The sequence below is a fragment of the Oncorhynchus keta genome, chromosome 22, assembly GCF_023373465.1.
Source record: "Oncorhynchus keta strain PuntledgeMale-10-30-2019 chromosome 22, Oket_V2, whole genome shotgun sequence".
Taxonomy (NCBI): domain Eukaryota; kingdom Metazoa; phylum Chordata; class Actinopteri; order Salmoniformes; family Salmonidae; genus Oncorhynchus; species Oncorhynchus keta.
This window is the reverse complement of record NC_068442.1, coordinates 17,393,059-17,416,621: the sequence shown is the minus strand read 5'-3', so window position 1 is coordinate 17,416,621 and position 23,563 is coordinate 17,393,059.

Sequence of the window (23,563 nt, the reverse complement as noted above, 5' to 3'; positions counted from 1 at the left end):
CTGTGTGGAAGCACCTACTAAATACTTTGTATCCCTCATTCATACTTCGTATCCCTCTATCTTGGCAGTGACCTGTATGTACTGTATGCTACCACCACCAAAAGCTTGCGTAGAAATTGGAACACTTAATTGCTATCCCTTTCCCCTTTACTGGAAGACTACGAATCATATAGTATGCAGTTAGGGGCTAATTGTACATGTACTGTATACAGTTGAAGTCGGAAGTTTACATACACCTTAGCCAAATACATTTATACTCAGTTTTTCACCATTTCTGACATTTAATTGGAGTAAAAATGCCATGTCTTAGGTCAGTTAGGATCATCCATTTATTTTAAGAATGTTAAATGTCAGAATAATAGTAGAAAGAATGGTTTATTTCAGCTTTTATTTCTTTCATCACATTCCCAGTGGGTCAGAAGTTTACATACACTCAATTGGTATTTGGTAGCATTGCCTTTAAATTGTTTAACCTGCGTCAAACGTTTCAGGTAGCCATCCACAAGTTTCCCACAATAAATTGGGTGAATTTTGTCCCTTTCCTCCTGACAGAGCTGGTGTAACCGAGTCAGGATTGTAAGCCTCCTTGCTCACCCACGCTTTGTCAGTTCTGCCCAAAAAATGTCAATTGGATTGAGGTCAGGGCTTTGTGATGGCAACTCCAATACCTTGACTTTCTTGTCCTTATGAAGCCATTTTTCCACAACTTTGGAAGTATGCTTGAGGTCATTGTCGATTGGGAAGATCCACTTCCTGACTGATGTCTTGAGATGTTGATTCAAAATATCCACTTACTTTTCCTTTCCTCATGATGCCGTCTATTTTGAGAAGTGCACCAGTCCCTCCTGCAGTAAAGCACCCCCAGAACATGATACTGCCACCCCCGTGCTTCATGGTTGGGATGTTGTTCTTCAGCTTGCAAGCTTCCCCCACTTTGCTCCAAACATAATGATGGTCATTATGGCCAAACAGTTCTATTTTTTATTTCATCAGACTAGAGGACATTTTTTCAAAAAGTACAATCTGTCACGGTCGTCCTCCTCTTCATCTGAAGAGGAGAGGTGAGAAGGATCGGAGGACCAATATGCAGCGTGATATGTGTTCATGTTGAATGTTTAATTAAAGAAAGAACGGAATACTGAAACACTATACAAAAACAGTAAACAAAATAACAACCGTGAAGCTAATGTGAGCTGCGCTGAAACAAGCCATCAACATAGACAATCACCCACAAACAAACAGTGCAACCCAGGCTACCTAAGTATGATTCTCAGTCAGAGACAACTAATGACACCTGCCTCTGATTGAGAACCATACTAGGCTGAAACATAGAAATACCCAAATCATAGAAAAACAAACATAGACTGCCCACCCAACTCACGCCCTGACCGTACTAAATAAATACAAAACAAAGGAAATAAAGGTCAGAACGTGACACAATCTTCATCCCCATGTGCAGTTGCAAACCGTAGTCTAGCTTTTTTATGGTGTTTTTTGAGCAGTGGCTTCTTCTTTGCTGAGCGTCCTTTCAGGTTATGTTGATATAGGACTTGTTAAACGAGATATAGATACTTTTGTACCTGTTTCCTCCAGCATCTTCACAAGGTCCTTTGCTGTTGTTCTGGGATTGATTTTCACATTTCACACCAAAGCAAGTTCATTTCTAACGCGTCTCCTTTCTGAGCGGTTATGACGGCTGCGTGGCCCCACGGTGTTTATACTTGGGTACTATTGTTTGTACAGATGAACGTGGTACCTTGGAAAAGTGTTTGGAAATGTCTCCCAAGGATGAACCAGACTTGTGGAGGTCTACAATTTTTCTTCTGAGGTCTTGGCTGATTTCTTTTGATTTTCCCATGATGTCAAGCAAAGTGGAACTGAGTTTGAAGGTAAGCCTTGAAATAAATCCACAGGTACACCTCCAATTGACTCAAATTATGTAAATTAGCCTAGCAGCATCTTCTAAAGCCATGACATAATTTTCTGGAATTTCCCATGCTGTTTAAATGCACAGTCTACTTAGTGTATGTAAACTTCTGACCAACTGGAATTGTGATATAGTGAATTATAAGTGAAATAATCTGTCTGTAAACAATTGTTGGAAAAATGACTTGTGTCATGCACAAAGTTACCAAACTATAGTTGCCAAAAACTATAGTTTGTTAACAAGACATTTGTGGAGTTGCTGAAAAACGAGTTTTAATGACTCCAACCTAAGTATATGTAAACTTCCGACTTCAACTGTATATGAATTTATATCTGATTATTTTGAAGAACATGGTATCCATACACACATCTTCTTAAACTGTATATACAGGTAATTGAGAATGCAATGTAATGAGGGCACAATTACATAATTAATCTGATCCTTGATTAACCCTTGATCAATCTAAAAGCCTGCGTTTGTTCCTTGGATATAAAGACAGGCTCTCTCCAAAGGGATTCTGTCCAGGAACATATTACTCTCCTTTAGATAAGACATACCATTATGATAATAGTCCTGTCTGTGGACCTCCTGCTGGTCTCTAAGGTTCCAGACCCAGTGGATGCTGAGATGATTGCCCCCACATTGTGCTCTGCCTCCTGGGGAGGAGAGGGGTGGGTGATGGGGGAAGACTTCCACATGGAGGCTGGGAGGTCCAGAGCAACATGGGGAGCAGGGGAAATTGGGAGGGCAGAGCAGGTTGCTAACCTACGTGTTTCAGAGTGTTTTCCCCCAGCCATTATTAATTGCTGCATTACCAGCAGTGATTTGTGGTCCCCAAAGCTGACAGTACAACCCAGCCATATCATATGTGCAAGTGCTGCTGAAGTGCTCAGGCATAGGAGAGGGAAGTGTTGTGCAAGTGCTTATTTCGTATTTTCCTTTAGCTTTGTTGTTTTCTCTCTCTCTCTCTCTTACATGCACTCACACACACACACAAACGAAGGATTTGCACAAACCTGTTATCCTCAATATCATTAAGAACTGACAAATCAATGAGACTCAACAGGAGGTAGATTTAATACATACACTTCTGACTGCATGATCAATTCCTATAATACTTCCAGTGTGTAGCCCCGCCTTCCCATTTGAATGCAATCATTTCATAGCAATTATGTTTGGTATGATTGCAGTTTTCTTCGTAGCTGTCTGATCTCCATATCCTAGTGAGTAAAACATGCAAAGATAGTATGACGAAAATGAAAGAAAGCTTTTACACTACATCTCTCTGATGCACCAAAAACATTTGTTCTCTCATATGAGCCATTTGGAGAAACACTCTTGATAGCACCACTTTCGGATAAACATTATTATGTCAAAGAATCTTCAAACTCCTAGACACTTAAAACCATTTCTCTGCTTTTAGTTGTCTGCAATGTATCAGACACAAACAAAATACAGATGAGTGAAACCATACATTTGTATGCATTATGCACCACGGTTTCCATTTTGTTTTCTAAACAATTGAAAGAGTATTTACAAAATTCACTGTTCCATTAGACGTTACTTTTCTTGTGGTATTTACGCTCCAGCAACCAAACAAACAAGTATAAATCCTGCATTGGACCCCCAAAAATATGTATTTTTTTCAGGGAGGAGGGGGAGGGGGATCACTTACAGAAGGTGTTATTGATCTTGCACATCCTTTGCACAGAAAGTGCACATTCCAAAGTGCATATGGCTGTTCATGATATAATAACTCTACCACTACTATTACTGTAAATATACATTTACAGTGCCTTGCAAAAGTATTCATCCCCCCTTGGCATTTTAACTATTTTATTGCATTACAACCTGTAATTTAAATGGATTTTTATTTGGATTAAATGTAATGGACATACACAAATGTCCAAATTGGTGTTAAATGAAAAAAAATACTTGCGTGTGCAAATGTATGCATCCCCTTTGCTATGAAGGCCCGAAATAAGTGCAACCAAATAAGTCACATAATTAAGTCTGCAATATAAATCTAATCAAACTTTATTTGTCACTTGCGCCGATACAACAGGTTTAGATCTTGAAATGTGAAATGCTGTCACATGATCTGTCACATGATCTCAGTAGTGTTCTGAAAGGCCCCAGAGTCTGCAACACCACTAAGCAAAGGGCACCACCAAGCATGCGGCACCATGAAGACCGAGGAGCTCTCCAAACAGGTCAGGGACAAAGTTGTGGAGAAGTACAGATCGGGATTAGGTTAAAAATAAATATCTGAAACTTTAAACATCCCACGAAGCACCATTAAATCCATTATTATAAAATGGAAAGAACATGGCACCACAAGAGAGGGCCGCCCACTGAAACTCACGGACCAGGCAAGGAGGGCATTAATCTGAGAGGCAACAAAGAGAATAAAGATAACCCTGAAGGAGCTGCAAAGCACCACAGCGGAGATTGGAGTATCTGTCCATAGGACCACTTTAAGCCATGCACTCCACAGAGCTGGGCTTTACGGAAGAGGGGCCATAAAAAAGCCATTGCTTAAGAAAAAAATAAGCAAAAACGTTTGGTGTTCACCAAAAGGCATATGGGAGACTACCCAAACATATGGAAGAAGGTACTCTGGTCAGATGAGACTCCATTTTTTGGCCATCAAGGAAAATGCTATGTCTGGCGCAAACCCAACACCTCTCATCATCCCGAGAACATCATCCCCGGATATTTTTCATCAACAGGGACTGGGAAACTGGTCAGAATGGAAGGAATGATGTATGGCGCTAAATACAGGGAAATTCATGAGGGAAACCTGTTTCAGTCTTCCAGAGATTTGAGATTGGGACGGAGGTTCACCTTGACAATGACCCTAAGCATACCGCTAAAGCAACACTCGAGTGGTTTAAGGGGAAACATTTAAATGTCTTGGAAAGGCCTAGTCAATGCCCAGACCTCAATACAATTGAGAATCTGTGGTATGACTTAAAGACTGCTGTACACCAGCGGAACCCATCCAACTTGAAGGAGCTGGAGCAGTTTCTCCTTGAAGAATGGTTAACAATCCCAGTGGCTTGATGTTCCAAGCTTATAGAGACATACCACAAGAGACTACAAAGTATTTACTTTGGATTTAGTTTTCAGTTTTTTGTCGTATTTCTTGTTTGTTTCACAATAGAAAATATTTTGCATCTTCAAAGTGGTAGGCATGTTGTGTCTATATAAATCTAGTTAATTCCAGGTTGTGAGGCAACAAAATAGGAAAAATGACAAGGTGGTTCTTTCGCAAGCCACTGTATCTGGATAGAATTAGACAACCTGTGCTACCATGCTCCATTTGTTTTTATTGTTCCACATCGTTGGCTCATAAATGGCAACGCAACTACCACGGATCATGGGCAGAATTAAAACTACATACAGTGTATGATCGTTTCAATTAACATTGTGGCGGATAGACCTTTAGTGTTTATTACATGTCACAGGGGTGTCTACACAGGACACAGCAGGCCTCTAATTTTGTCCAGTGGTTAATCAAGTAAATTAATGGATTTTGGACACACACATGAATCAATTACTTACTACAATTGACGTCAGTTGAAACCTGCATTTATTGAAGCCACCACCATTTTTGTCTATGCTGTACTTTTACAGAAATCAAACCAAACCATGCCCTTTTTTTTAAATCTGCACATGTTTTGATGCATCCACTATGGTTATTTACAGTGCAATGTGTTGGCTGGCTGCTGCTGCAGAATGATATCAAAGCAGCTCCTCCTGTAGCCCCCATGTCTTGGTGACTGGCGGTAGAGACAGTCCTGCGGCTGCCTCGTCACCCACGGTGAGAGACAGGTGTTTGGTAGCTGCCTGTGCTTCTCCCTGCCGGCTCCAGAGATCCCCGCTTCACAGCATCCACCTGGAGAGACCTGGGAATTGTGGCTAGGGCAGAGGGCTCATCTACTGCCTCACAGGGCAGTAGATGAGCCAGACGTTGGGCTGTGCAAGGACACATCCCCTTTGGTGGGCCCTGAGGCATGGAGCCACATCACTCAGCCTGCCCAGAGCAGATGCAGGAGAGCTGGAGTAGGGACAGGGAAGCAGCGGAGAGGGGATAGCGGGGACCTGGTTCGAAGCATTTGAACTCTCTATTGCTCATTCTCTCAGTCTCACTATGTATCTATCTTTGTGTATATATTTCCTGTAAGTATGCCACTTACTTTAGTCTATGTAGCTCTTTAATGTCAGTCTGAAAAAGAGATGGTCTCTGTAGACTGAATATTGTCAGTATCAAAAAGTATGTTCTGGGTACCCCAGATCCTTTTGTTTACTCACAATATCCACTTGGATAGAAAAAAAAGTCCATCACTCAGCTTGTCCATGCCTGGCCATTTTAATTCCATTATTTTGCCTCCAATTAAACTGTCAGGCCTTCTTCCCCATCCACGCTCTTCCCCTTTATCCTCAGTTACTGCGGAGTCCCTAAGTGGGGCAGTGGCAGGCAGCAGACAGGGCTGGGTGAGTGTGAGTCTCTCTCGCTCTCTTTCTCGCTCTCTCTTGGAGTGGGGACTGACCAAGTGATGAATCAAACACAATTGACAGGGGCGACCAGGGTAATGACTCCCATCTGTTTGAGCCACAAATGAAGGAGAGAGAGGGGGTGCCAGTAAGGAAAATAACCGTCAAACCAGGGCTATGGGAGTCTGTGCTGCAGTACATTTACTTACACTTTGAACTCAGAAAGGAAAACTCAAATGAGACATGTTTTTCGCCTACTCTCTATGCTTTGACATTGGTCATCACCATCCCCTGTCTCAGTGGTGAGTCAGCAGGTTCAACTGTGCTGTAAGGGATCCTATAGATATGAAATATAGACCCTGACCGGTTCTGACAACACCTCTGCCTGTTTGGCACGTATCAGTCCAGTTACCTGACATGGTGTTCAGTTGCCAGGTAATACCATTAGTTGATTTTATCAAGGTTTCAATAAGTTGCTTGATTAATTGAGTTGAACTCTTATGCTATGTTTGTTGGTGGAGGGATACTTCAGTGTGCATGTAAAAAATGAGGGTCCTTTTATGTGAGAAGTATCGCTCACCCTTGGCTAATGAAATGGTGACACACGTTGAACGGTTTTATGGAGCAGCAATGTCAGCACTGTTCACTGCATTTTTTCAGTGTGATTCATATGCGTTCCTGTTGGCCTTTCTCTGTTCATTTTGTCCCACTTGATTTGGGAAATCTGTTCAGGGTCACTTCTGATCAGCAAAGGGCTCTTCTCAAGAGATATGCTTATATGGCATCACAGAAAATAATAAACAGAGGGAAAAAGAGAAAGAAACAGCCTCTGGTTTGTGTTAAAAGAAGAGATTCAGAATGTTATTGTGTTGTGATATACCAAGGTCTTCAGATTGTCCATGAGGCTTTCAGTTTTACTGATGGTGTTTTGTAGTAGCACTGTGTATATTCCCTTCATAGATAGAGCTGTGTTGAAATGGTTTTTGGAAGGTGACACACATACACACACACACGCACAGTGTACATCCTCCAGCTCAACCTTTGTATTTGTATGAACAGTATTCCTGTCTATTGATTTGTTCTCTCTAGCCAAAGGAGTGTAAAAGGTGGACGCAGCTAACAGTGATTACTGATTAGGCCTGGCTCAGATCCCATCACAGCTCCATGTACCTTTTCCCTGTCACTTTCTGCTCTCTGCTGCATCCTTTCATTCTGTCAGTTCCTCTCCTCCGCTGCATCCTTTCATTCCTGCCCATCGGCCAGCCAGCAGACTGGACAGAAGGTCAGAGCGTCTAGTGCTGCCAAAACTCTGAGGATTTTTTGCCCCCCTCTTTCTTTTAGCGTTCCCTTTCCTCAGAAGTGCAGATTCTGGACCTCCTAATGAGTGTGTGTCACTCCCAGATACCATCTGTTCCTCAGTGCTCGCTGTGTGAATCAAATAAATATAGAACATGTGAAATCTTTCAAATGAGCCTGATTAATCAAAGTCCCGAGATTCAAAGTCCCCCCCCACACACAAACACACACAAACACACACACACTGGTTGCACCACACACGCACTGGTTGAATCAACGTTGTTTCCACGGCATTTCAATGAAATTGCATTAAACCAATGTCGACTAGAGGTTGAATTGACATCTGTGCCCAATGGGACCCGTGTTGTTCAGACTCTGACATGCTGTCTATTGATATATGCTGGCTACACTCTACAGTACACCATGTACTAGAGCCAGGACCGTAGCTAGATATGAGAACACCGAGGTTCGGACCTCGCTCATTAAAATAAATCAAATCATTTGGAACTCAGTCGCGGTCTCAATTTACTAATGAGAGTTAGAATAGAATAGTAGAATACACATGGTGCAATTTCCAAACTTGGTTGTGCATCAGCAGTTTTCCTCTTGTTGTATGTAACTCACTGAAAGTCATTACATTTACCAATGTCTTTTTATTGTTTGTATTTTGTTTTGTAAATTAGTGCTATCTAATATGTACTAATCTGTGCCCAGGGGCCATGACCTCCAGGTGACCCCATTGATTTTGGTAGTCACTCGCACTCAGATATCAAATTAACATGGCATATACAGAGAAGTCAAAAGTTTGGACACACATAATCATAATCAAGGCTTTTTCAATATTTTTGCTATGTTTATCATTGTAGAAAAGTAGTGAAGAAATCATGTAGAAACAAATAAAGTGTTAAGAAAATCTAAATATATTTTAGATTCCTCAAAGTAGCCACCCTTTGCCTTGATGAAATTTTCTCAACCAGCTTCATCATGAATGCTTTTCCAACAGTCTTAAAGGAGTACCCACATATGCTGAGCACTTGTTGACAGCTTTTCAATCACTCTTCGGTCCAACTCATCTGAAACCATCTCAATTGGGTTGAGGTCAGGTGATTGTTGAGGCCAGGTCATCTGATAGAGTGCTCCACTTATTATTGGTCAAACAGCTCTTACACAGCCTGGAGGTGTGTTTTGGGTCATTGTCATGTTGAAAAACAAATGTAAGTCCCACTAAGCGAAAAACAGATGGAATGGTGTATCGCTACAGAATGCTGTGGTATCCATGCTGGTTAAGTTTGCCTTGAATTCTAAGTAAATCACTAACAGTGTCACCAGCAAAGCATCACCATACCATCATACATCCTCCTCCATGCTTCCCGTTGGCAATCACACATGCAAAGATCATTCGTTCAACAACTCTGCATCTAACACACGACGGTTGGAACTAAAAATCTCAAATTTGGACTCATCAGACCAAAGGACAGATTTTCATGGGACTAATGCCATTGCTTGTGTTTCTTGGCCCAAGCAAATCTCTTATTATTATTGGTGTGCTTTAGTAGTGGATTCTTTGCAGCAATTTGACCATGGTGGCCTGATTCAAGCTGTGTCCTCCGAACAGTTGATGTTGAGATGTGTCTGTTACCTGAACTCTGTGAAGCATTTATTTGGGCTGCAATCTGAGGTGTATTTGACACTAATGTCTGTATCCTCTGCAGCAGATGTAACTCTGGGTCTTCCTTTCCTGTGGTTGGTCATCATTAGAGCAAGTATCGTCATAGTGCTTGATGGGTTTTGCTGCACTTGAAGAAACTTTCAAAGTTCTTTAAATGTCTCAAAGTAATGATGGACTGTTGTTTCTCAATGTATTTTACCAAATAGGGCGATCTTCTGTATACCACCCTAACTTGTCACAACACAACTGATTGGTTCAAACGCATTACGATGGAAAGAAATTCCACAAATGAACATTTAACTTGGCACACCTACAGTTGAAAGTGGCATCGGAAGTGGAAGTTTACATACACTTAGGTTGGAGTCATTAATACTAGTTCTTAAACAACTCCACAAAAGTCTTGTTAGCAACCTATAGTTTTGGCAAGTCTGTTAGTACATCTACTTTGTGCATGACACAAGTAATTTCTCCAACAATTGTTTATAGACAGATGATTTCACTTATAATTCATTGTATCACAATTCCAGTGGGTTAGAAGTTTACATACACTAAGTTGACTGTACCTTTAAAAAGCTTGGAAAATTCCAGAAAATTATGTCATGGCTTTAGAAGCTTCTGATAGGCTAATTGACATCATTTGAGTCAATTTGAGGTGTACCTGTGGATTTATTTCAAGGCCTACCTTCAAACTCAGTGCCTCTTTGTTTGACATCATGGGATAATCAAAAGAAATCAGCCAAGACCTCAGAAAGAGAAATGTAGACCTCCACAAGTCTGGTTCATCCTTGGGAGCAATTTCTAAATGCCTGAAGTTACCACGTTCAGCTGTACAAACAATAGTGCGCAATCATAAACACCATGGGAACACGCAGCCATGATACCGATCAGGAAGGAGACGCATTCTGTCTCCTAGAGATGAATGTACTTTGGTGCAAGAAGTGCAAATCAATCCCAGAACAACAGCAAAGGACCTTGTGAAGATGCTGGAGGAAACAGGTACAAAAGTATCTATATCCACAGTAAAACGAGTCCTGTATCGACACAACCCGAAAGGCCACTCAGCAAGGAAGAAGCCACTGCTCAGAAAAACGGCATAAAAAAGCCAGACTACGGTTTGCAACTGCACATGGGGACAAAGAGTGTTCTTTCTGGAGAAATGTCCTCTGGTCTGATTAAATAAAAGATAGAACTGTTTGGCCATAATGACCATCGTTATGTTTGGAGGAAAAAGGGGGATGCTTGCAAGCCAAAGAACACCATCCCAACCGTGAAGCACGGGGGTGGCAGTATCATGTTGTGGGGGTGCTTTGCTGCAAGAGGAACTGGTGCACTTCACAAAATAGATGGCTGCATGAGGAGGAAAATTATGTGGATATATTGAAGCAACATCTCAAGACATTAGTCAGGAAGTTAAAGATTGGTAGCAAATGGGTCTTCCAAATGGACAATGACCCCAAGCATACTTCCAAAGTTTTGGCTAAATGGCTTAAGGACAACAAAGTCAAGGTATTGGAATAGCCATCCCAAAGCCCTGACCTCAATTCTGTAGATCATTTGTCGGCAGAACTGAACAAGCGTGTGCTAGCACGGAAGCCTACAAACCTGACTCAGTTACACCAGCTCTGTAAGGAGGAATGGGACAAAATTCACTCAACTTATTGTGGGAAGCTTGTGGATGGCTACCCGAAACGTTTGACCCAAGTTAAACAATTTAAAGGCAATGCTTCCAAATACTAATTGAGTGTATGTAAACTTCTCACCCACTGGGAATGTGATGAAAGAAATCAAAGCTGAAATAAATTAGTCTCTACTATTATTCTGACATTTCACATTCTTAAAATCATTTGGTGATCCTAACTGACCTAAAACAGGGAATCTTTACTAGGATTAAATGCCAGGAATTGTGTGTCACGAAGTCGGTCCCTCTCCTTGTTCGGGTGGTGTTCGGCGTTCGACATCATCAACCTTCTAGCCATCATTGATCCATTTTTCATTTTCTATTGGTTTTGTCTTGTCTTCCTACACACCTGGTTCCAATCCCATTCATTACATGTTGTGTATTTAACCCTCTCTTTCCCCTCATGTCCTTGTCAGAGATTGTTTGTTGTATGTAGGTGTGTTATTTTGTTCTGGTGTGTGACAGGTTTTGCACCATATTATTATATTTTTGTATACTTTTGTTTTTTTAGAGGTTTTTTGAATGTTTTTTAAACAGCTCTGTTTTTATCAAGTTCATTCTGCTGCTCCTAACTTCCCTGCCACCAGCATGCACCGTATTACATTGTGAAAAACTGAGTTTAAATGTATTTGGCTAAGGTGTATGTAAACTTCTGACTTCAAAGGTATGAATTGAAAAGCACTCCAGGTCACTACCTCATGAAGCTGGTTGAGAGAATGTAAAGAGTGTGCAAAGCTGTCATCAAGTTAAAGGGTGGGTAGTTTGAAAAATCTCGATTATAAAATATATTTTGATTTTTTTTAACACTTTTTTTGGTTACTAAATGATTGCATATGTGTTATTTCATAGTTGTGATGTCTTCACTATTATTCTAGAGTGTAAAGAATTGTAATTTTAAATATGAGTAGGTGTGTCCAAACTTTTGACTGGTACCGTATGTCATGGCAAAATGTTTAGCATTGGAGAAAATGTGCTTTTAAAACAGCAAATCTCCCCACACCAGGGCAACATGTGTAGAATTGTAGGACATTTGATGTAAAACTGCAAAACAAAAAAACAGGTATGTAAATGCAAATGTTATTTGTTTAGCTTCTGTTAATAAAATGCTTTTTTCTGCAAGCAGATCCCTCGCTACATGTTAAATTCCAGTTTTTCATCCCGGTGCTTACTTAGTTGTATAGCTAATAAACTATGTGTTTGTAGATCAGCTGAAGTGAATCAAGCTACAGCATCCAATGTGATAATGGCAGGGGTCATGTTTGCTTGTTTTTGCTGTTCTCTAAAAAGCATTCTAGAGTTTTTAAATTGCATAGATGTGCAGTACAAAAGCTTCAACTTCCTTGAACATGTATTGGATTACCCCAACTTTCTTAAAATGGCTTGGATCACCACAGTCTGTGTATGTGGGAGAGTAAATCAAGTGCACTGTCATCATCTCTTAGAAACAAGAAATTAGCATCACAGTGACAATGCGCTCCTAGTAACACAAAACCGTGGACATTTTGTTGAAATTTTACCCTCTCTAATTACGAGCCATATTGAATCTAAGTAACAAGACTGTGGGTCCATGTCCCTCCAGACGAACAGAGTGGGGGTTCTCAGTTTTCACCAGTGTTATTCCAATCAAATCATGCTCTGTCACAACCCATGAGCATCCTCCCACTGCCTAACGACAAGTGACGGGTGGGAGCTCAGCTAGGTTAGAGAACAATGGGAGGATGTTTTACATTTATTACCTTGGTGACACACCAGCAACAGGAGGCATACTTTGAGACTATAATCAAAACACCATTGATAAGGAACATAGATTTGATATGACCCATTCTCAAAGTTTTCTACATTGTAAAGGGGGTGGTTGGAAAACTCATCTCATCCACTACCAATGTGCAATCTCCACCAGGGTGACAATGCCACAGCAGCCATTTGGTATAAAGAAGCTAACAACACAACAGCTATCACAGTGAAGAAGATAGAAATGTATCATGCCTGCAATAAGATTCCTGACAGACACTTCCGTAAGACAAAGGTATTTCTCTGTAGATGGCTTCATGATTGTTAGAGGCTATACTATATTGATGAGATAGCGGGTGGATAGACTATAAATGGCACATATGCCTGGAGTCATCAAGGCAGAGTGATTAAAGCTGAAAGTGGTTTGAGTACTCATAGCCAGGATGTGCCAGCAACAAGCTCTCACCGTCTCACTGCAGAATTAGTCATTCAACAACATTCTCTAAACGTAAAATTTGGAAGTTGCTCCAAGCATCAAATTTCAAAGAGTTTTTGTTGCCCCTTCTGCTCTTTATTGTTCCATTTATTAAGTTAATGCTTCAGTTTACGCACTAATTCTGAATGGATCATGTAAATGTTAAGATTTGGGATAAGGCTAAAACTCCACAAATGGTATCGAAACATGCAATGTTATGATCCAGAGACATGGGATTTCGTCCATCTGACACCACCATCCACAACACCCAACACGCACAACCCTCGCCTACGTGATGGTAATAGAACTCACTGTTGTCCCTAGTGGCTGGTTTAAAAGGCATTTCACAATGTCCTCAGGACATGGATAGACATCCAATTTCGATGTCAATCTTGAACGAAATGGCTGATGCCAGACCTCTGCAGTTCAGACTCCCACATGCAATGTATGTGTGTTTAGGCCCATGGCCCTCGTGTTATTTTGGCTCTCAATGCCAACAGGGTTGCAATGATTCAGACTTCGGTGGACACCTTACCTGGGGTTTTCCCCTGAGCTGTTCTGAGTGCAGTGGAGTCTCAGACAAGAGGGAGAGCAGCCTGCCTTGCCCTGCCGGGCTGTTTTTAGATCGGTGGAAAAAACAGATTTATCCATTGGCTAAAGCTCTCCTTGTAGTTAGGCTTTTGGTCTGGTTTTAAATGGCCCTCGTATAAATCACTTCTATACCTAATTTCTTGTGATTTGTCACAAATATGTGCAATTGTAAATGATAATGTCAACATTATGAGCAGTCCACTTTCTTGTTTTGCTGTTCCTTATCAAGCATGATGACCTTCTGTATACACGATAGAGAGAAAAAGCTGTTTCAGCTCAATGTTTGCTTGATATAGTGGGCTCTTATTTCCATCTAGCTCCTTTGCAAATATTTATAAAACCTTTTGACCTCCTTTCGACCAATAGATGGGTTATAAACAAAACCAACTTGTGCGCAACAATGAGGCAAAACAGGCATGAGTCAAAACACCTCAAAACAAGCCATGGTATCAATAACAAGATACAACTAGCTGAAACAATCTACCTCTGATTGCCCACCTGGCAGCTTCTTATCATTGTTTCAAGCTAACTGACGGTTCAGAATCACAACAATGCACGGCTTCTGGCCACATCAATGTGCGTGCATCATACATTTTTTTTAAAACTTATTTTATTTCACCTTTATTTAATTAACAAGATAGGCCAGTTGAGAATACGTTCTCATTTACAACTGCGACCTGGCCAAGATAAAGCAAAGCAGTGCGACAAAAACAACAACAAAGAGTTACAAATGGGATGAACAAAAGTACAGTCAATAACACAATAGAAAAATCTGTATACAGTGTGTGCAAATTAAGTAAGGAGGTAAGGCAATAAATAGGCCAAAGTGGCAAAGCATTTACAAGTTAGCAATTAACACGAGTGATAGATGTGCAGATGATGTGTTTGTCCAAAGAAGGGCCAGATGTATACAGAATGGTGTCCTCCGCATAGAGGTAGATCAGAGAATTACCAGCAGCAAGAGCAACATCATTGATTTATACAGAGAAAGGAGTCGGCCCGAGAATTGAACCCTGTGGCACCCCCATAGAGACTGTCAGAGGTCCGGACAACACGCCCTCCAATTCAACACACTGAACTCTATCTGAGAAGTAGTGAACCAGGCAAGTCAGTAATTAGAGAAACCAAGGCTGATGAGTCTGCCGATAAGAATATGATGATTGACAGTCGAAAGCATTGGCCAGGTCGATGAAGACGATGGCGGATATGATATCGTTTAGGACCTTGAGCATGGCTGAGGTGCACCCCTGACCAGCTCGGAAACTGGATTGCATAGCGGAAAAGATTTGGTGGGATTCGAAATGGTCGGTGATCTGTTTGTTCACTTGGCTTTCGAAGACCTTAAAAGGGCAGGGCAGGATGGATATAGGTCTGTAACAGTTTGGGTCTAGAGTGTCTCCCACTTTGAAGAGGGGGATGACCGCGGCCGTTTTCCAATCTTTAGGAATCTCAGACGATACGAAAGAGAGGTTGAACAACAAAAGACATGTTGAACAGCGAAAGAAAGGTTGAACATGACAGACAATCCAGGTGAAAAATATGATCCCTTGTTGATGTCACTTGTTAAATCCACTTCAATCAGTGTAGATCAAGGGGAGGAGACAGGTTAAAGAAGGATTTTTAAGTCTTGAGACAGTTGAGATATGGATTGTATATGTGTGCCATTCAGAGGGTGAACGGGCAAGAACTGCAATGCTGCTGGATTTTTCACCCTCAACAGTTTCTCGTGTGTATAAAGAATGGACCACCACACAAAGGACATCACTCCAACATGACACAACAGTGGAAAGCATTGGAGTCAACAATGCTTTCGACACCTTGTAAAGTCCATGCCCCGATGAATTGAGGTTGTTCTGAGAGGGTGCAACTCAAAATTATGAAGGTGTTTCTAATGTTTTTTACACTCAGTGTAGAGTAGTTGGAGCTGACCTTATTGCATCAGAGATAATGAATCTGTGCTACAGTAAGCAGAATGTTAGAACTTTACTTCATTAATTGTGCATCGTCTAGTTCAGTCCTGTACTGGAATGTATAGTGCTGAGTCTTACTGAACAAGGAGGGGCTCCATGCGGGGCCCAGATAAACACGGTCTGTGTGTGAGTGTGTGTGTGTATGTGCCTGTGTTCGTGCCCATGTTTGTGTGTGTGTGTACACACTGCTGCAGCCATCCACAGACTGTCTCAGTAAATAATTAACCTGGTATGACAATCTCTCCCACTGCCATCTTTTAAAAAAAATATACCAACATTATGCATCCCATGAATCATGTGTGTTGTTGCTTTATTAAGAGCCACATCCTTCCACTGTCAGGCTGCATCCTGTGGCAGGCAGTGGATCCTCGGCCCTCACAGCACATCCTGTCGAGCAACAACACTCCCTCCCACAATATTGGTCTCCTCCCCTGGCAAAAATATTGTTCAGGCAAGGTCAAATTCCTTCCACCAAGCTCAGGGCAGAGAGAAGCATCGAAGGAGTGTTTAAAAATATATATTATTAGGTTCCTGGGGTCCAACACAAAATACATGACTGAAAAAATTACTTTACAATTTGCATACATTTAAAACATTAACATAGACAGACATTACATACTTATATAGATAGAGTGCCTTCAGAAATTATTCACACCCCTTGACTTTTTCCACATTTTGTTGTGTTACTAAGTGTGATTAAAATGTTTATAATAATACTCTTTTTTTCAAAGATATACACAAAATACGCTGTAATGTCAAAGTGGAAGAACAATTCTAACAATTGTAAAACATAATAAAAAATAAAACACGAATTAGAAAAGTATTCAACAACCTGAGTCAATACAGTGATTTCAGCTGTGAGTCTTTCTGGGTAAGTCTCTCAGAGCTTTCCACAACTGGATTCAGCAACATTTGGCCATTATTCTTTAAAAAATGATTCAAGCTCTGCCAAATTGGTTGTTGATCATTTCTAGACAACAATTTTCAGGTCTTGCCATAGATTTTCAAGCAGATGTAATTAAAACGTGTAATTTGGCAACTCAGGAAAATTCACTGTCTTTTTGATAAGCAACCCCGGTTGAATCCAAGATGGCGTAGCAGTCAACCCCGGTTGAATCCAAGATGGCGTAGCAGTCAGACGTCTTGTCGTGTCGTGTCCCTTGTATATATCGTTTTTTTTGTTTTTTTTTTACATATTTTTCTTTGCGTATATTTTAAAACATTTTGCTAAACCACAACTTCTAAATACTCTCCTTCAACCCGCCTCACCCAATGTAGCTATTTTTTCTAAAGTATTTATATTTACTTTGGATCCGGAACCCCTCAACTGAAGCTAGCCAGCTAACTACCAGCTATCACTACCAACTATTAGTCAGCAAACCATTGCTAGCGGTCTTCAGCTAACCGGTCATCAGCTAACCTTTAGCTCGGAAAGCTCTCGCCAGTTCGAACAACGCGACACTAACCAGAGCATAACGGACCTATTATTTTTTTTTATCACCGGATTCCCACCGGATTCCCACCGCAAACGGAACATTTTCAGCTGGATCTTCACAACTAGCTAACTAGCTAACCACAACCCCGGATGATTACTCCTGGCTAGCGTTTCCACCCACTAAGCTTGAAGCTAGCCCGGCCAGAGCTCCTGTGCTACCACCGAAGCATACTCCTGGGCTACAATATCCGGACCCACGACCGGTTTATCGATGTCACCGCATGAAGAGGCATAAACAGACTCACCCCATCGCGACACCCCCCCAAAGGCTAACTTTCTAGCCCTTGCTATCTCCTTGCTTGCTAATTCGGCCTGCTAACTGCTAGCTTGTTTAGCCCCGGTCCGCTAACTGCTACCTTGTTTAGCCCCGGTCCGCTAACTGCTACCTTGTTTAGCCCCGGCCTACTAACTGTTAGCTTGTTAGCACAGGCCTGCTAACCGTCTGAATCGCCGCGTCCCAAACACTCACTGGACCCATATTTACTTTCAATCTCTTTTCGATTTTTTTGTTTATACCTTCCGGTAACCTGCCTCACCCAATGTGATACGGAATCGCTATTATTTTTAATTTTTAGAACACACTCAAGAACCTCCAGAAGCTAACCAGATAACTAGCTACAAGCTATTTAGTCATTGTTAGCCACTGCTAGCAGCTTTTTTTTTGTTGGCACAGCCAGCCAGTTTTTTTTAACCTGGATAATACTCGCCAGTCCAGCTTCCCTTCCCCATCCACCGCTGCCCCATGGACACTGATCACTTGGCTACATAGCTGATGCATGCTGGACTGTCCATTAATCACTGTACTCCATTCTGCTTGTTTATGTTTTATCTGTCGGCCCCAGCCGCACTCAGGCTCTGTGTGTAGTTAATCCGACCCTCCCTGCCTAGTCAACGCCATTTTACCTGCTGTTGTTGTGCTAGCTGATTAGCTGTTGTTGTCTCACCTACTGTTTTAGCTACTGTTTTAGCTAGCTCTCCCAATTCAACACCTGTGATTACTGTATGCCTCGCTGTATGTCTCTCTCAAATGTCAATATGCCTTGTATACTGTTGTTCAGGTTAGTTATCATTGTTTTAGTTTACAATGGAGCCCCTAGTTCCACTCTTCATACCCCTGATACCTCCTTTGACCCACCTCCCACACATGCGGTGACCTCACCCATTACAACCAGCATGTCCAGTGATACAACCTCTCTCATCATCATCCAGTACCTGGGCTTACCTCCGCTGTACCGGCACCCCACCATACCCCTGTCTGCGCATTATGCCCTGAATATATTCTACCATGCCCAGAAATCTGCTCTTTTTATTCTCTGTCCCCAACGCTCTAGGCGACCAGTTTTGATAGCCTTTAGCCGTACCCTCATTCTACTCCTCCTCTGTCCGCGGGTGATGTGGAGGTAAACCCAGGCCCTGCATGTCCCCAGGCACCCTCATTTGTTGACTTCTGTGATCGAAAAAGCCTTGGTTTCATGCATGTCAACATCAGAAGCCTCCTCCCTAAGTTTGTTTTACTCACTGCTTTAGCACACTCTGCTAACCCTGATGTCCTTGCCGTGTCTGAATCCTGGCTCAGGAAGGCCACCAAAAATTCTGAGATTTCCATACCCAACTATAACATTTTCCATCAATATAGAACTGCCAAAGGGGGAGGAGTTGCAGTCTACTGCAGAGATAGCCTGCAAAGTAATGTCATACTTTCCAGGCCCATACCCAAACAGTTCGAACTACTAATTTTGAAAATTACTCTCTCCAGAAATAAGTCTCTCACTGTTGCCGCCTGCTACCGGCCCCACTCAGCTCCCAGCTGTGCCCTGGACACCATTTGTGAATTGATCGCCCCCATCTAGCTTCAGAGTTTGTTCTGTTAGGTGACCTAAACTGGTATATGCTTAACACCCCGGCAGTCCTACAATCTAAGCTGGATGCCCTCAATCTCACACAAATCATCAAGGAACCCACCAGGTACAACCCTAAATCTGTAAACAAGGGCACCCTCATAGACGTCATCCTGACCAACTGGCCCTCCAAATACACCTCCGCTGTCTTCAACCAGGATCTCAGCGATCACTGCCTCAATGCCTGTATCCGCTACGGAGCCGCAGTCAAACGACCACCCCCATCACTGCCAAACGCTCCCTAAAACACTCCTGTGAGCAGGCCTTTCTAATCGACCTGGCCCAGGTATCCTGGAAGGATATTGACCTCATCCCGTCAGTTGAGGATGCCTGGTCATTCTTTAAAAGTAACTTCCTCACCATTTTAGATAAGCATGCTCCGTTCAAAAAATGCAGAACTAAGAACAGATATAGCCCTCGGTTCACTCCAGACCTGACTGACCTCGACCAGCACAAAAATATCCTGTGGCGGACTGCAATAGCATCGAATAGTCCCCGCGATATGCAACTGTTCAGGGAAGTCAGGAACCAATACACGCAGTCAGTCAGGAAAGCTAAGGCCAGCTTCTTCAGGCAGAAGTTTGCATCCTGTAGCTCCAACTCCAAAAGGTTCTGGGACACTGTGAAGTCCATGGAGAACAAGAGCACCTCCTCCCAGCTGCCCACTGCACTGAGGCTAGGTAACACGGTCACCACCGATAAACCCATGATAATCGAAAACTTCAACAAGCAATTCTCAACGGCTGGCCATGCCTTCCGCCTGGCTACTCCAACCTCGGCCAACAGCTCCGCCCCCCCCGCAGCTACTCTCCCAAGCCTCTCCAGGTTCTCCTTTACCCAAATCCAGATATCAGATGTTCAGAAAGTGCTGCAAAACCTGTACCCGTACAAATCAGCTGGGCTTGACATACTGGACCCTCTATTTCTGAAACTATCCGCCGCCATTGTCGCAACCCCTACTACCAGCCTGTTCAACCTCTATTTCATATCGTCTGAGATCCCCAAGGATTGGAAAGCTGCCACAGTTATCCCCCTCTTCAAAGGGGGAGACACCCTGGACCCAAACTGTTACAGACCTATATCCATCCTGCCCTGCCTCTCTAAGGTCTTCGAAAGCCAAGTCAACAAACAGGTCACTGACCATCTCGAATCCCACCGTACCTTCTCCGCTGTGCTATCTGGTTTCTGATCCGGTCACGGGTGCACCTCAGCCACGCTCAAGGTACTAAACGATATCATAACCGCCATCGATAAAAGACAGTACTGTGCAGCCGTCTTCATCGACCTTGCCAAGGCTTTCGACTCTGTCAATCACCATATTCTTATTGGCAGACTCAGTAGCCTCGGTTTTTCGGATGACTGCCTTGCCTGGTTCACCAATTACTTTGCAGACAGAGTTCAGTGTGTCAAATCGGAGGGCATGCTGTCCGGTCCTCTGGCAGTCTCTATGGGGGTGCCACGGGGTTCAATTCTCGGGCCGACTCTTTTCTCTGTATATATCAATGATGTTGCTATTGCTGCGGGCGATTCCCTGATCCACCTCTACGCAGACGACACAATTCTATATACTTCCGGCCCGTCCTTGGACACTGTGCTATCTAACCTCCAAACGAGCTTCAATGCCATACAACACTCCTTCCGTGGCCTCCAACTGCTCGTAAACGCTAGTAAAACCAAATGCATGCTTTTCAACCGTTCGCTGCCTGCACCCGCACGCCTGACCAGCATCACCACCCTGGATGGTTCCGACCTTGAATATGTGGATAAGTACCTATATGTCTGGCTAGACTGTAAACTCTCCTTCCAGACTCATATCAAACATCTCCAATCGAAAATCAAATCAAGAGTCGGCTTTCTATTCCGCAACAAAGCCTCCTTCACTCACGCCGCCAAACTTACCCTAGTAAAACTGACTATCCTACCGATCCTCGACTTCGGCGATGTCATCTACAAAATTGCTTCCAACACTCTACTCAGCAAACTGGATGCAGTTTATCACAGTGCCATCCGTTTTGTCACTAAAGCACCTTATACACCTTATATACCGCAGCCCGTCTGGTGTTCAACCTTCCCAAGTTCTCTCACGTCACCCCGCTCCTCCGCTCTCTCCACTGGCTTCCAGTTGAAGCTCGCATCCGCTACAAGACCATGGTGCTTGCCTACGGAGCTGTGAGGGGAACGGCACCTCAGTACCTCCAGGCTCTGATCAGGCCCTACACCCAAACAAGGGCACTGCGTTCATCCACCTCTGGCCTGCTCGCCTCTCTACCACTGAGGAAGTACAGTTCCCGCTCAGCCCAGTCAAAACTGTTCGCTGCTCTGGTTCCCCAATGGTGGAACAAACTCCTTCACGACGCCAGGACAGCGGAGTCAATCACAACCTTCCGGAGACACCTGAAACCCCACCTCTTTAAGGAATACCTAGGATAGGATAAAGTAATCCTTCTCACCCCCCCCCTTAAAAGATTTAGATGCACTATTGTAAAGTGGCTGTTCCACTGGATGTCATAAGGTGAATGCACCAATTTGTAAGTCGCTCTGGATAAGAGCGTCTGCTAAATGACTTAAATGTAAATGTAAATGTTATACCACCCACCACTGCTGACTGGCCCTCGCTACATATTCGTCGCCAGACCCACTGGCTCCAGGTCATCTACAAGTCCATGCTAGGTAAAGCTCCGCCTTATCTCAGTTCACTGGTCACGATGGCAACACCCATCCGTAGCACGCGCTCCAGCAGGTGTATCTCACTGATCATCCCTAAAGCCAACACCTCATTTGGCCGCCTTTCGTTCCAGTTCTCTGCTACCTGTGACTGGAACGAATTGCAAAAATCGCTGAAGTTGGAGACTTTTATCTCCCTCACCAACTTCAAACATCTGCTATCTGAGCAGCTAACTGATCGCTGCAGCTGTACATAGTCTATCGGTAAATAGCCCAACCATTTTTACCTACCTCATCCCCATACTGTTATTATTTATTTACTTTTCTGCTCTTTTGCACACCAATATCTCTACCTGTACATGACCATCTGATCATTTATCACTCCAGTGTTAATCTGCAAAATTGTAATTATTCGCCTAACTCCTCATGCCTTTTGCACACAATGTATATAGACTCCCCTTTTTTTCTACTGTGTTATTGACTTGTTAATTGTTTACTCCATGTGTAACTCTGTGTTGTCTGTTCACACTGCTATGCTTTATCTTGGCCAGGTCGCAGTTGCAAATGAGAACTTGTTCTCAACTAGCCTACCTGGTTAAATAAAGGTGGAATAAAAAAAATAAAAAATAAAGATTTGGCATTGTGTTTTAGGTTATTGTCCTGCTGAAAGGTGAATTAATTTCCCAGTGTCTAGCGGAAAGCAGACTGAACCACGTTTTCTTTTAGAATTTTGCCTGTGCTCCATTTTTTATCCTGATAACATCCCCAGTCCTTAACTATTAGAAGCATACTCATAACATGATGCAGCCACACTATGCTTGAACATTTGGAGAGCATTTGGAGAGCAGTACTCAGTAATGTGTTGTATTGGATTATCCCCAAACATAACACTTTGCCACATTTTTTGCAGCATTACTTTAGTGCTTGTTGCAAACAAGATGCATGTTTTGGAATATTCTTTATTCTGTACAGGCTTCTTTATTTTCACTCTGTTAATTAGGTTAACATTGTGGAGTTACTACAATGTTGTTGATATATCATCAGTTTTCTTCAAGCACATCCATTAAACTCTATAACTGTTTAAAGTCACCATGTGGCTCATGGTGAAATCCCTAAGTGGTTTCCTTCCTCTCAAACAACTGAGTTAGGAAAGACCCCTGTATCTTTGATATGACTGGGTGTACTGAAACACCCTCCAAAGTGTAATTAATAATTTCACCATGATCAAAGGGATATTCAAGGTCTGCTTTTGATTTTTTTTTACAACAATAGCATGGTATTATTTCAATGTAATAGCTACCGTAAATTGGATAGTGCAGTTAGATAAACAAGAATTTAAGCTTCTGCCAATATCAGATATGTCTACGTCCTGAGAAATGGTCTTGTTACTTAAAATGTCATGTTAATAGCTCAACAGTTAAACAGTTAAAATGATTATTGCACACGGATTGTGTCCATTAAACTTATTATGTGACTTGTTAAGAAATGTTTTACTTCTAAACATGTTTAGGATTGTCATAACAAATAGGTTGAATACTTATTGACTGAAGATATTTCAGCTTTTCATTTAAAAAAAAATCTGTAACAATTTGTAAAAACATAATTCCACTTTGACATTATGGGGTATTGCGTGTAGTGGCAATCTTCATTTAATTATTTAAAAATTCAG